This window comes from Diabrotica virgifera, chromosome 4, assembly GCF_917563875.1.
Source record: "Diabrotica virgifera virgifera chromosome 4, PGI_DIABVI_V3a".
Taxonomy (NCBI): domain Eukaryota; kingdom Metazoa; phylum Arthropoda; class Insecta; order Coleoptera; family Chrysomelidae; genus Diabrotica; species Diabrotica virgifera.
This window is the reverse complement of record NC_065446.1, coordinates 47,450,242-47,464,512: the sequence shown is the minus strand read 5'-3', so window position 1 is coordinate 47,464,512 and position 14,271 is coordinate 47,450,242. Positions and strand designations below refer to the sequence as shown.

The window sequence follows — 14,271 nt, the reverse complement described above, 5'->3', positions numbered from 1 at the left end:
GTTGTGATACTGTTCGGTTAATTGCCAGTTTCTCACTGAATTTATTTCTTATACATTCTTATTTTAGGGCATCAACGTTGTACTTGTTCCTTCTGCTGATTTTTTGGTTTTTTTCCTGCTAATTTCATTTTTAGTCTCGCTTTGATTAGCATGTGGTCTGACCCCATATCATCACCTCTTAAGCTCCTGACATCTTGCAGCCAGCTTCTCCATTTATATTCAATTATTATGTGGTATATTTGGTCCTTGTATCTCCCTCCTTGTGATTTCCATGTTTCCTTATGTAACCGCTTATGTTTAAAGATACTTCCGCCTATTAAAATTTCATTTTGCTCACAAAATTCGATTAATCGATTTCCATTGTCGTTTCTCTCTCCGATTCCCTCCTTTCCCATCACATTTTCATGTCCTGTATTATCATTTCCTATTTTAGCATTAAAGTCTCCGATTTCTATTTTTATATCTCTTCTATATTTATTAATAATCCTATTAAACGTTGTTTGTAGTTGCTCGTAAGATTCTTCTTCCTCAGTTTCGTCGTTTATATTCATAGGAGCATATACATTGATTATTATTATGTTGTAATAACTTGCCTTCAGTCCCGCCCAAATAATCCTTTCTGACACTGGTTCCCACTCTACTAGAGCCTTTCTCCCCTTTTACGTTAGCAGTATTGCCACTCCCTTTTCGTGTTTGTGATTTACATCTGTATTCCCAGAATATATCATTAGTTGTTGGTGTCCTACTCGGGTTACCCACTGCCATTCCATTTTGTTTCGCTTAGTCCGACAATGTCTAATTTGTACTTATCAATCTCTTGGCTTACCTGCTCCAATTTGCCGATTTCGTGTAGGGTTATTACATTCCATGCTCCTATAAATATGTTCTCTCTTGTGTCTATTTCAGGTTTATCTTTCGTTTTTGCTCTATTTCTATTTTCGTCCTTGCTCAATTCCTTTTTCTGTGCCTTTTCTGTCGTGATGTGTATTTTCATCTTTTGTTTGTGTATTTTCATCTTCTGTTAGTTTTTTTGGTTTCTCTGGTCTTCTTCTAGCTGGTTGCTGTATTGATTCCATTTGTGTGTTTTCCATCTATTATTAATTTATTATATTTTATTGTAACACTTTTACCCTTATTTATTTCTTCATTTGCGAGTTGTCTTATTTTTTTTCTGTGTTATACTGTGTTTTTCTATATAATAAATCTTATTACGAATACATTTACCTACAGGTTGGCCGGACAAAAACGAAACAAAGGCATTATCAGGAACTACGACAACACTTTTGAAAAACTCAACGACATGACAGGACAATTTTTAATTAACGGCATGGGCGCAAAATGTCGCCTGTCAAAATGTTCAATGTGTTTTAAATATATTCATTATTTTCGAATCCTGAGAAAACTAATAAATAGTTTTGAAAAATTTAAACGCATAATGATATATTACATTATTACAGAGGGCATAAATTCCCCAAAAACTTCTATAATGTTTCTTTTAATAAGTTGCAGGGATGAAAGTAAACGAGAAAATTTTAGTGTGATTTTTAATTGCAAATATTTCATTCAAAAGAAACTTTTTGTTTATTCTAAGGGACTTTTTGCCCTCGGTAATAACGTAATCTTTAATTTTGCGTTTAAATTTTTCAAAAATACTTATTAGTTTTCTCAGGATTCGAAAAAAATTAATACATTTAAAACACATTGAAAATTTTGACAGACGACATTTTGCGCCTTTCTCCTTAAGGGAGAATATTTAGGTAAGAATCGCCCTAATGTTTTTAATGCCAATTAAGGTCAAATCAGATATCATTTGAAATCACTTGAATCGTTTATTGTTGAAAGGGGATAAGTGCCATTTTATACTTTTCGAGTTATAGTAAAAACCCCTTCTCTCTTTCTATATCCGCGTCATTTGGTGTTAATTGGAAGCAAGCACTAATGCACTGCCATACCCATGGGCAGAGGGGGTCATTACCCCCCTGGCTTTTTGGGTTCTTTAAATTATATATGGTTATCCAAAGTATACAAAATATAATGTGCAACATCTTTACGTCTGAACCCCCCTAAAAATTTTTATATGGGCGCCCGTGACTGCATGAATATGCACTGCGAAATTGCATTTAATATCAAATAACGCGGATACAGAAAGAGAGGAGGGTTTTTTACTAAAACTCGAAAAATAGAAAATGGCTCTTGCCCCCTTTCAACAATAAACAATTCACTTGCAATTCACTATATTTACCTACATTTATTTTTTTTTCAAATACCTAATTTTATTTATTTATAAAACCATTTAAACTTTAAATTGTATTTACCTGCTTAATTAGTTGATTTAGTACGCCAATGTGTATAATATATATATATATATAATATTTATTCAACATCATTTTTTTAGTATTTTAATTACCACTTCTATATTTGGAATATTTAAGTCAAAGGATCAGTGAAGTAGCAGCTATTCAGGTATATATCTCTGTATTAATTCTCTGCTTTAAGTTCTCTCATGCTAATTAAGCTAATTAAGCATCATTCATAACCTTTATTTGCCATCGATTCATGAAATATTATTCAGTTCTAAAATTATAACTTCTGTACGTGTAAATGGAAGCTAACTATTTAATAGCTTGGAGATAATTAGGATTGAAGATCATACTGCAATCCATAATATACAAATTGAATTTTTTTGCAACAATATATGGGTCAGTAAATAATGAACATAAATATATATAATATTATAAGTAGCTTATGAAAGAAGATTTATTCTATCAACATTATTAAAATCATTTTGCAAAAACATGTTGAATTTTTGCTTATACTTATGGACATTTATAATTTCTTTTTAACAATTTTCAGGAGTCTAGAATCCAATCTAAAATAATAGATTTGTTGTAAAAGGTATATTTTAAAATACCCTAAATAAGGGTCACAAGACAAAACGTTTTCGGGTTAAGAAATCCATCATCAGTGTTCTAAAAGCCCTAAAATTAAGTATAACTTAATTAATTGAGAAAAAGTTAAAAAATTGACAGAGGTTTTAAAAAACAAGAGGCCATACTTACAAAAAAATTTATAATAATTTTTTCATATTTGGATAAAAAAATTAAGAAAGAGTTATCCTAGAACAATTTGAGACGAAGTTAGTCCTTTTCTTTATTTAACAGCAGCTTTATTTATACATACATACATAGCCAATTGCCTCTTATACCCATAGATGTCGAGGTTTCTACCTTTATATGCTACTCTCTGCAAATTACTCCACTTCTTCCTATCTGCTGCTAAAACTTTTGCTTCTTGCCACGATGTTATTTTTTTTAAGTATTTAGTTTACACTAGTGTTCCAGTTTTTCCTTGGTCTGCCCCTCGTGCTTTTACCCACTGCTTTGGCCTCCCATGCCATTTTTACTTGTCTGTCTCCACTTATTCTTATCATGTGTCCAGCCCATTTTAAATTCCTTTTTTCAACTTTTTCGCTGAGCGATTTACCTGTAGTTCGTGCCGTATATTTTCATTTCTTCTTTTGTCTAATCTTCTTGCTCCCACCACTTTTCTTAAGTATCTTATTTCTGTAGCTTGTAATCTTTTTCTTTGTCTGTCATTCAGTACCCAAATTTCTGCCCCATATATTGTAATTGGCCCAGATATATACGGTTTTATAGACTGCCATTTTGATTTTACTCGATATTTCTTTTTTGTTTAGGAACTTTTTATACAGTGAATAATAAGTCCTCGTTGCCAATTTTATTCTGTTTCCAATTTTATCTTGTTGTGTACCTTTATTGTCTAACATTATTCCCAAATAGGTACTTAAAGAGGTTCACTTGCTCAATTTTTTGCCTTTGGTTTTAATATTTATATTTGCTTCTTTGTAGTCTATTGTCATTACTTTCGTTTTCTTTCTCATCTTCCTTAATCTCAGCGTCCGTTATGGCTTGCAAATTGTAGAAACCTCGGAGGTGTTACCAGAGAAGGTTCCCATTGTTGTTTTCAGTCTGGTAGGATGTAGAGTAACATTTTTGGATGTTGTTTTATGTACTATTAGATTGAAAACTTTTTTCGATCTTAAAAAAAACGATTTTATTTTTTTTCGTAGCAGTTGCCGCTAGGGCATCCCTGCCATTTCTTTCGTTGCAATCCGTGACTGCACGCCGTTGTTTGTCCTAGTTGGTTCAGAGAGGGCAGCATATATGTGCCTCCTGATGGGAGACTAATAAGTTTCGTAACCGGTAGAGGTGCTTGCTGCACTCTCTGATTGAACTGGAATAATGATGTGGCTGTAGTTTCGTGTTGCAACGAAATTAAAAATGGTTTATTCATTTTTGATTTACTTTCATTTTCTTCATAATTATTATTAAGTTGTACACCCCCTATCTCTTAAACGAAGCATTTACGGGCATACGTTTATAAAGCAAACTGTCATTATTTTATCATGCAGAATTACCCCTTAAAGTTTGCTGTACTTATTTAAAAACACCCTGTATTGACGAAAAACAGGGGTAGTTGTTAAAGTGCCTAACTTTTTTATTATTGAACATAAGCGAATGAAACAAAAAACATAATGTTAAGAAAACCTGAGGCTATAGTTGGGTTTTAATTTCAGTATTTTATAAAAGCCAGAATATTCCACAGGGTGTTCGAAAGTTTGAGAAAAAAACACAGTTTGATTCGTACACCCTGTATACAATGGCAGTGTACCTGTATAGCAATAATAATATTACGGCGATATTGTTAAAGAATAAGGCTATAACATATTAAAAGAGTTACTTAAATCGGACATCAGGTTTAGGAAATACAAGACATTAAAAATTACCCATTTTTTGGGGTGGCGGTTTTTTGTGCCGGTGAGTTTACAAACACTTTATTGCACTTATGAGTTCTTCATCTACTTCCTTGTTTATCAGGATTTGCCATATTCCTTCTCAAATGACCATGTCAAACGCCTTTTTCATATCTAAGAACGCCAGGTACAGTGTATCGTCTTTTACCATTTTTTTTTGTGATTTGCTGCCATGGTGCATGGTGTACATATATCTGCCAGTAGAGGCTCGACTATTTCTCGTAGTTTCTTTTCTAGAATAATTTCCTAGATCTTCAAGTGATATACCCCTATAATTACTGCACTCTGTAGAATCTCCCTTGTTGCGTATAGACAGTATTATTGTTGTATTGTTGTATATGTACCAACCCTTTAAGATTTTTTTGTTTGTCCAAGCTAAATTTAGTAGATCATGTAATTCTTTTTTACCCTGTTGTCCAAAATACTTCAATAATTCAGCATCTATTCCGTCGATCCCTGCCGCTTTCCCAACTTTTAGTTTTTCTAATGCGTCTTCAACATCTTCCATATTTATTTTAATTTCATAGACGTCTTCTTCCCTCTTTCAGATGTTTCGTTTGTTATCTGTGTGCGATTCTCTGTTGTTGTATTTTCATTATTTAAAAGTTCCTTGAAATATTCTCTCCACCTTTCTATAATGCGCTCATCCTCAGTTATTATATTTCTATTTCTATCTTTTATCTAGTTTAATTTCTGTTTTACTTCTCATATTCTTTAAGACCCTATATAATAATTTTGGGTACTATTTTCTTCAGAAAATGTCATTGCATTTTTCTATCCTTATTGTAGTACAAGTTTTTAAAAAATCGAGGATTTGTATTAAGAGGAAACAGTAGCGATCAACAGGTAGCGAAAACGCGTTCCAAGATTGCGGCTGTAATTTTGAATATTTTTTCGAGATATTTGGCACACGTATTCGTAATATAATAAAGAATGGCGGTACAGAGCTCAATTTGAAAAATATATTAATACGTGGAAATTACTCTGCAATTAAATACAATATTAAAAAAACGAGCCTGTACCGCCATTAAGAAGAACAAAAAAATACACTTTCTTCAAATAAACTTTTTTATCCGATGCCTAAATTTTGTGTCGTTTTGGAACTACTAATGAAATAAAAAATTTTAGTAGTTCCAAAATGACACAAAATCTAGGCATCGGATGAAATATTTTATTTGAAGAAAGTGTATTTTTTGTTTTTCTTAATGGCGGTACAGGCTCGTTTTTTTAATATTGTATTTAATTACAGAGTAATTTCCACATATTAATATATTTTTCAAATTGGGCTCTGTACCGCCATTCTTTATTATATTACGAATAGGTGTGCCCTCGAAAAAATATTCAAAATTACAGCCGCAATCTTGGAACGCGTTTTTGCTACCTGTTGATCGCTAATGTATCACCTTAATACCAATCACCAAAAAATTTAGCGACACTTAAAAGAACATACATATACAGGGTGAAGCAAATAAAGGGCCTATTAGAAACATCTCGAGAACTAAAGGCAACAGAATCATGAAAATTTGAATTAAGGGGTTTTGAAGAGTCATCTATTTAATGAAAATATTTTCATCTATTTGCTACTTCCGGTTATACCGGAAGTTGCTTATAACTTGGTTTTTTTAAATGGGACCCCCTGTATATTTTTACATTTTTGGATTCTCTTCGATGTCTTCTATCTTAAAATATGAGGTTTTGTAATGTTATACAGGGTATTTTAAAAGATAATTACGTTTTTTTTTATTAATTTCGTAGCAATATTCACACCATGTAGAATTGTAGTAGTTTGACATCTAAAACTCTACTTACGTTCAAATGACTTTTAGTATAGTCTACTATTGTTAAGAATCATTACTATAGCTAAATTTTTAATTTTAGTATACAGGGTTGGTCGAAACTCGGAATGAGTATTTTCTGAGTTTTCTTAAATGGAACACCCTGTATTTTAGTATTGTAATGAAATGATATTTTATGGTACTTTTTTATTTCTTAAGCATTCCCTATACCTAACTGTTTTAATTTGCGCTTAATTGTTAATCGCACCAGCAATCTTAACTACGTACCTATGTATTTTGATAGCTAAACCATTATTGGTAATTTTAAGGATCAGTCTGGATTAATATGTATTTATTTGTGAAAAATTATTTGTCATTGAATTTTTTCACGGCCAACCTAATAAAATTTTACCTATTTTTTGTTGCAATTAATGTTTAGTGTGAATCACCAATAACTCACAAATTAAAGAAATTAGGTGTAGGGAATACTTATAAATTAAAAAAGTACCATGAAATATCATTTCATTACAATACTAAAATACAGGGTGTTCTCTTTAAGAAAACTCAGAAAATATTCATTCCGAGTTTCGACTAACCCTGTATACTAAAATTTCAAAATTGGCTATACTAATGATTCTTAACAATAGTAGACTATATTAAAAATCACTTAAACGTAAGTAGAATTTTTAATGTCAAACTATTACAATTCTACAGGGTGTGAATATTGCTACGAAATTAATAAAAAAAAATGTAAATATCTTTTAAACTACCGTGTATAATATTTTAACAACCTAACAAAACCTCATATTTTAAGAAAGAAGACATCGATCAAAATCCAAAAATGTAAAAATATACAGGGTGTCCCATTTAAAAAAACGAAGGCATAAGCAACTTCCGGTATAACCGGAAGTTGCAAAGAGATGAAAATATTTTCATTTAATAGATCATCCTTCAAAATTCCTTCAGTCCAATTTTCATGATTCTGTTGCCTTTAGTTCTCGAGATATTTCTAATAGGCCAGTTATCTGCCTCACCCTAATTATGTACCTACTTTAAAATTTTAAGGTTAAAAATTCAAAATCCGTAAAATATGCATTTTTTAAACAAATGAATTGTTAACTAAACCATTTATTTTTTTTAATTGTATTGATACAAAAAACCTTTCATAAACTAGTCATAGAATAATTTAACTTCATTATTTTCTAACTGATATTCTTGCAAAAAATAATAATTTGAGATAAACAAATAAAATAAATTTTCAACCATTTGACCGAACGCTTTAAAATTGTTCCAGAGGTTTCGATTGTTCAAACCAGAATATCCAATGTTCTGGAAAACTTGTTGCCTGGCATTAGACACGAGAGGCCGCAGGGCTCGTGTGACTATTGCCGACTGGAAACAAGTTTGAGAAACAAATTGGAGCATTGTTTTCTTATTTATTCCTACTATTGTGTGATATTCGACACATTATTTTTTAATCCTTACATACAAAATTAAAGTCTTAGTAAATAAACATTCAGTGACATTTATCACACTTAATGTGACATACATTTTTCAACTTGTCAAAGTGAACAGCACAGTTTAGCAAATATTCCGACGAAGAGATAAAAAAAATATTAGTTAAAATTATTTATAAATACAGTTTTATTCATGAAATAATCTTACCGAAGTAGGTAAATTCGAGCGCTTAAAATTACCGATTTGTACTGTCCTCGTGACAATTTGATATTAGATGCAGAACTAAAAGTTTATTATGGCCCTCTTCCTTAAATTTAACAGTTGTTAAATTAGCTTCGCTCATTCTGCAAACTTTCACATGCGTGCCTTAAAATTGTACTTTTAACACATATCATAAATACTTACTTTACTTTACTTAATCAGTAGACCCATTTGTACCTTTCGGTGTTGGGCCGTTTAAATACAATTCATTAAATTACAATATTTTACAATCTTCTGAGCTGTCCTAGCTCTTAACGAACTTTCTCCATTCCTTCCTATTGGATGCCATCTGTGTTGCTTCCTGCCAAGTCTTACCCTTACTCTGCAGTATCTGCGAAATGTCACTGCTCCATTCTTTAATGGGTTTTCCTCTTCTGTTCTTCCCTATTGGTTTGGCGTCTCACACTCTTTTTACTTGTCTATTATTGTCTATCCGGGTTAGATGTCCGAACCATGCCAATTTTTTCTCCTTGTTTGAGTCGAGTATCGGTTTGATTTTGAGTCTTTCTCTTATTTCTTCATTTCTGATTCTATCAGTTCTTTTTACTCTGATCGTTCTTCTGAGGTATTTCATCCCTGATGCCTGAATTCTGCTCTGATGTCTTTTGTTTAATATCCAATTTTCTGCTCCATATGTCACCGTCACCTCCAAATATCATAAATAAGTATTAAATTACTTTCTAATTTAATAGTTAGGTGTTCATTTCATTTTTGACGTCTGCGCAAATGCAATCATTGAAATTATATTCTACGGTTAAACAATAACTTACAATATTGCCTGCTAAGTATATTTGTAGAAATAATCTTTAATAATTATTTTAAAAATAGTTCAATAAAATAATTTAAAAAAGTGCAGGGAAACTAAGGAAAACTAGATGTTAACAGTCGTAAGAAGTAAAATAACTGCACCAAAGATACCATACCTCTAACAATCACAACAAAGTAAAAGCAATGAATAGGCGAGGCAACGAAGCATTAAACCTAGGAATTTTGTGCAGTAAGATGAATCGTCATACAACTTTTTGCATTCGATTCGAGAGAGTCTCAGGCAATTTTGTGAACTAAATTGATCTCCGGTAAAATTTTTGTGCATAAGAAAATGCGTTCTCAAAGCGCATCTCGAAGAGATGGAAAATGAAAAATTTAGAACTTAGGAAATATTGACGGAAATGAGTTCAATTTTCATGCTGGGGAATTTTGGAGGTCCCTTGAACACGAATTACACGACGGCCATGGTCTCCGAGTTACCTGGTGCCCAGGGTGGAACACGTTGCCTGGGACGATCGAATAATTCGCGGGACGTTCGAGTAATTCACTGGACGACCGAATAATTTGCGAAATAAAGATTGGAGCAAAAAACTGAAAAATGCGTTTTTAATATTTTTAAAAAATTTATCGAATAACGCTAAACACGACCCACCCACTCCATCCCATGGAATTCGGTTGGGGATAACTTTAAAATCTTAAATGGAAACCTTCATTTGTGATTACATATTTGGATTGCTTACGTACAAATAAGTAACTTTTATTAGAAACATTTTTTCGAATTTTGGATAGATGGCGCTATAATCGGAAAAAAACGATTTAGCATGATACCATAGGTAAATTATAGAAACGGTCTAATATCTCGAGAAATACTCCTCCAAATAAAAAAAAAAACAAAAATACGTTTTTAATATTTTTCAAGTACCTATCGAATAACATCAAACACGACTCTCCACTCTACCCCCTGGAGGTGGGGTGGGGAGTAACTTTAAAATCTTAAATAGGAGCCCCGATTTTTTATTGCCGATTTGCATTCCTTACGTAAAAATGGGTAACTTTTGTTCGAAACATTTTTTCGAATTATAGATGGATGGCGCTGTAATCGGAAAAACACTATTTATTAGCGCCATCTATCAACAATTCTAAAAAATGTTTCGAATAAATGCAACTTATTTTTTCATGAGGAATCCAAATCTGCAATAAAACATGAGATTTCCTATTTGATTTTAAAGTTACCCCGTACCCCACCTCCAGGTAGTGGAGTGGAGGGTCGTGTTTGATAGTTCTTGAAAAATATTAAACACGTATTTTTTGGTTTTTTATTTGGAAGTGTACGTTTCGAGATATTAGACCGTTTCTATAATTTACCTATAGTATCACGATAAATGGTTTTTTCCGATTATAGCCCTATCTATCCACAATTCGAAAAACTGTCTGGAATAAAAATTGCTTGTTTTTACGTAAGCAATCCAAATTTGCAATAACAAATGGAAGTTTCCATTTAAGATTTTAAAGTTACCCCCATCCCACCTCCAGGGAGTAGAGTGGTGGGTCGTGTTTAGTGTCATTCGTTAGATTTTTGAAAAATATTGAACACATATTTTCCAGTTTTTCGCTACAATCTTCATTTCGCGAATTATTCGATAGTCCCGCGAATTATTCGATCGTCCCAGGCGACGATTTCCACGCTGGGCACCAGGTACCTTGGAAACCATCGCCGTCATGAAATTCATGTTCAGTGACCTCAAAAACCCCCAAGTATAAAAATTGAACTCACTTCCGTCCATATTTCCTGAGCTCTAAATTTTTCATTTTCCATCTCCTCGAGATGCACTTTGAAAATGCATTTACTTATGCACAAAAATTTTTGCCGGAGATCAAATTAGTTCACAAAATTGCCTGACACTCTCTCGAATCGAATGCAAAAAATTGCATGACGATTCATCTTACTGCACAAAATTCCTAGGTTTTGGGCTTTTTGCTGCTTCGTTGCTTCGCCTAGAAAGGCAGATAGTGAAAGAAACAATCTTTACTTCAAACATAAATTTTTTGAGTACGAACGTCTCTCATGGAAAAATCATATTAAAACAATAATAAAACACTAACACATTTATGCCAAAATGGCTTAAATTTATTAAGATGCTTAGCAAACAAGTCTTGGGGATCTCAGTGGCGGATCTAGACATCTGCTTTGGGAGGGGAAATTTGCCTTAGGGGCGGAACTTCCAATGATACACTAACCAAAAGACATAAAAAATATAAACGCAAACTCCATAAAAGACATATATAATAACTTATATGCATTAAGTTCCCTTAATTTTCCTAACCAGCGTATTTATTGGGTTGAATTTGTCTGTGGTTTAAGTTTCATGTCAGCTAATACATTTTTATGTTTCAACAATTTTTTTCTTGAATTTTGGGCCTTGTTAGAGGGGGAAAATTCCCCATTTTCCTTCCCCGTAGATTCGCCACTGGGGAATCTGATGGTCTGATGCTGCTAAAGATATACAGAAGCCTTATTTGATCAAAAATTGATTACGGATGTATTGAATATACATCTGGTCGCCCTTCAATATTAAAATGATTATATATTATACACAAACACAACACCGCATTAAGAATAATTATTGGAGCCTACAGAACAACTCCTGTAGAAAACCTATACTGTGAACTGGGCGAACCATCACTATCTTTCAGACGACATATTTATATGCCTCAAAAATAGCATTGCTTCTATTAATTCCTGCTCACAAAAGCACTTTCAGTAATCGTTTCAAAACAACTTTTCAATATAGCAGCTCCCCACCACCTTTTTATATTATAATTCACCGGTACATATCAATGTAAAATCTCCAAAATTTTCCCAGAGCATGGATAATGAATGAACACAGCATTCCTCCATGGATTATAAAAACTCCAGATGTAAACACCCAATGGACGCAATATAATAAATATGACACCAATCCATGTCTAATATATCAAAATTAAAACAAATAATCTCCAAATTATAAAAATTAACTCCCACATATTCACTGATTCGTTCAAGTCTTCCCAAGGCGTAGAAGTAGTAGTATTCATAAACCACGAAACCAAATATTTATTTAAGCCTTCCAGTTCTTACAGTATCTTAAATGGAGCACTTTATGCCATATTACAAGCGTTAAAACCGTGACCAGACACCTTGTAACGCGACAATTCGTAACCGGACAGTTGGTAACGGACAATTCGTAACAGCGACAGTTCGTAACGGCGACAATTGGTAACGGCGACAGTTCGTAACTATACAAATTCGTAACGGACAATTCGTAACGTCCAGATTGAATTATTGGAAACTAACTGTTATTACAGTTATAATTGAAATTATGTTTATCAATTTAACGAATCAGTACGGATAAACAGGTTTAACACATTTTATATTTCGTGTTTTAGAATATTTAAAAGTCTTTAAACACAAACAAATATATTTAAATACATAGAAATTTTTAACATTATTTTTAAAATTTTTTCTACAACCGTGTTAAAATTGCAATTTTTAGCACTCCATACGAGCGTTAAAAATGCTACTATAAGGCACTAGTGCTTTAAAGTATTTTTAAGGCACTGCACTTCGTATTGACCGTATAGACAATTTTGATGTAATGTCAAAAAAATATAAAAGTGGAATGTCAGTCAAGTTCAAGTAAAAGTTTTTGTAGATATTGTCCTGTAATTACGTTTGTAGAAAAAATATTGTATGATATTGTATGAATTGCAGAACTCGCTATCGCTCATTCTGCAAACTTTCACATGCGTTCCTTAAACGTGTACTTTTAACACTTATATTATAAATAACTATTATCACTCTTATTGTTCCTTAAATTGGCATATACCTAGACAAAGGAACAATGAAGTAATTAATTCCTGAAATCTTTAATCTGACAACCGTCTTTAGACATTTTAAACTTTTTAGATAAACACTTTGTAAAGGAAAGATTATAATTACCTGTTATTATAATAAACCTTGTGATTGGTAATAGCTTTGGGTCATTCAATCAACGGTTATAGTTGATAAGACGGATGGCTTGTAATACTTTAATACTTGGTTTAACTACTTTTATTATATTCTGAAACACGAAATATGAACTGCCTTAAAAATGTTTATCCTGATACTGATTCGTTAAATTGATAACCATAATTTCAATTATAACTGTCATAACAGTTAGTTTCCGCGTAAACAACAATAAACAGAATAATTCAATTTGGAAGTTACGAATTGTCCGTTAAGAATTTGTATAGTTACGAACTGTCGCCGTTACGAAGTTTCGCTGTTACGAACTGGCGCTGTTACGAGTTGTCCGTTACCAACTGTCCGGTTACGAACTGTCGCGTTACAAGATGTCATGGAACCGTTAAAACACATTTCCAGAGCACAAACCAAACACTCTTTAATAATATCTGACTCACTGAATTCACTGAGACAATTCACTGAATTCATACAATAAACCTTCACGAAACCCTATAGCCATATAAAAACAAATAAATATTACACAGTCTGCATCAAACAGACTTCAAAGTAGTTTTTCTATTGGTTTTCTTTCATTCTGGAATTGAGGAAAATGAAAACTCTGATCGTTGGTCTTACACAGCTGCGCAATTACCTTCATTGGCAGAACAATCAATCTCAGCCTCAGATACAGAACAACTATTGAAACCGATGACCCCCAATTTATGGAATGAAAAATGGAAAACATCTACAAGCAAATTAAGAGAGACAGAAGAAGATACTGGTCCATGGAACATACATTCAATCAACAGAATCTATCTATTCATCCTCTTTGTACGCTGCAATTTAACATTACATTAACATAAATAAAATTTATTTATTTGACGTTTCGATTTCGATTTGACGGTTATTTGTGTCAACTGAAACGAATAGGTATATTCGAAGAATTGTAACGTCATAATTTTCGACTTTGAGGTCGGTTATCTCGAAGAGGGTTCGACAACGCAATGGCTTTTTCAGATTTGGATTCAGGAGATAAAACTTCAACTACATAAGAATTCATTGGTAGATCGGATACAAGTATTACAGGGGCGAGAACCTCACAAAGAACAAACGAAGAGACTGCGAATTTCTAAACGAAAACACAATTTTCGTTCCAAATATATCGTGCCTAATTTCAGCAGTATATAAAGAGA

At 32.6% G+C, this 14,271-nt stretch overlaps 1 protein-coding gene across 3 annotated transcripts in view; it reads left to right on the top strand.

Moving 5' to 3' along the window:
• Nucleotides 1-14,271, top strand: part of LOC114333029 (thyrostimulin beta-5 subunit-like) — a 150,836-nt gene that overhangs the window by 32,616 nt on the left and 103,949 nt on the right. The window contains exon 3 of one of the 3 annotated variants that reach the window (XM_050649101.1): nt 2,396-2,463. The exons of the other annotated variants lie outside the window; for them this stretch is intronic. The gene's annotated coding sequence lies outside the window, so the exon portion shown is untranslated. The remainder of the gene's footprint in view (nt 1-2,395; nt 2,464-14,271) is intronic. 3 annotated transcript variants of the gene reach the window in all.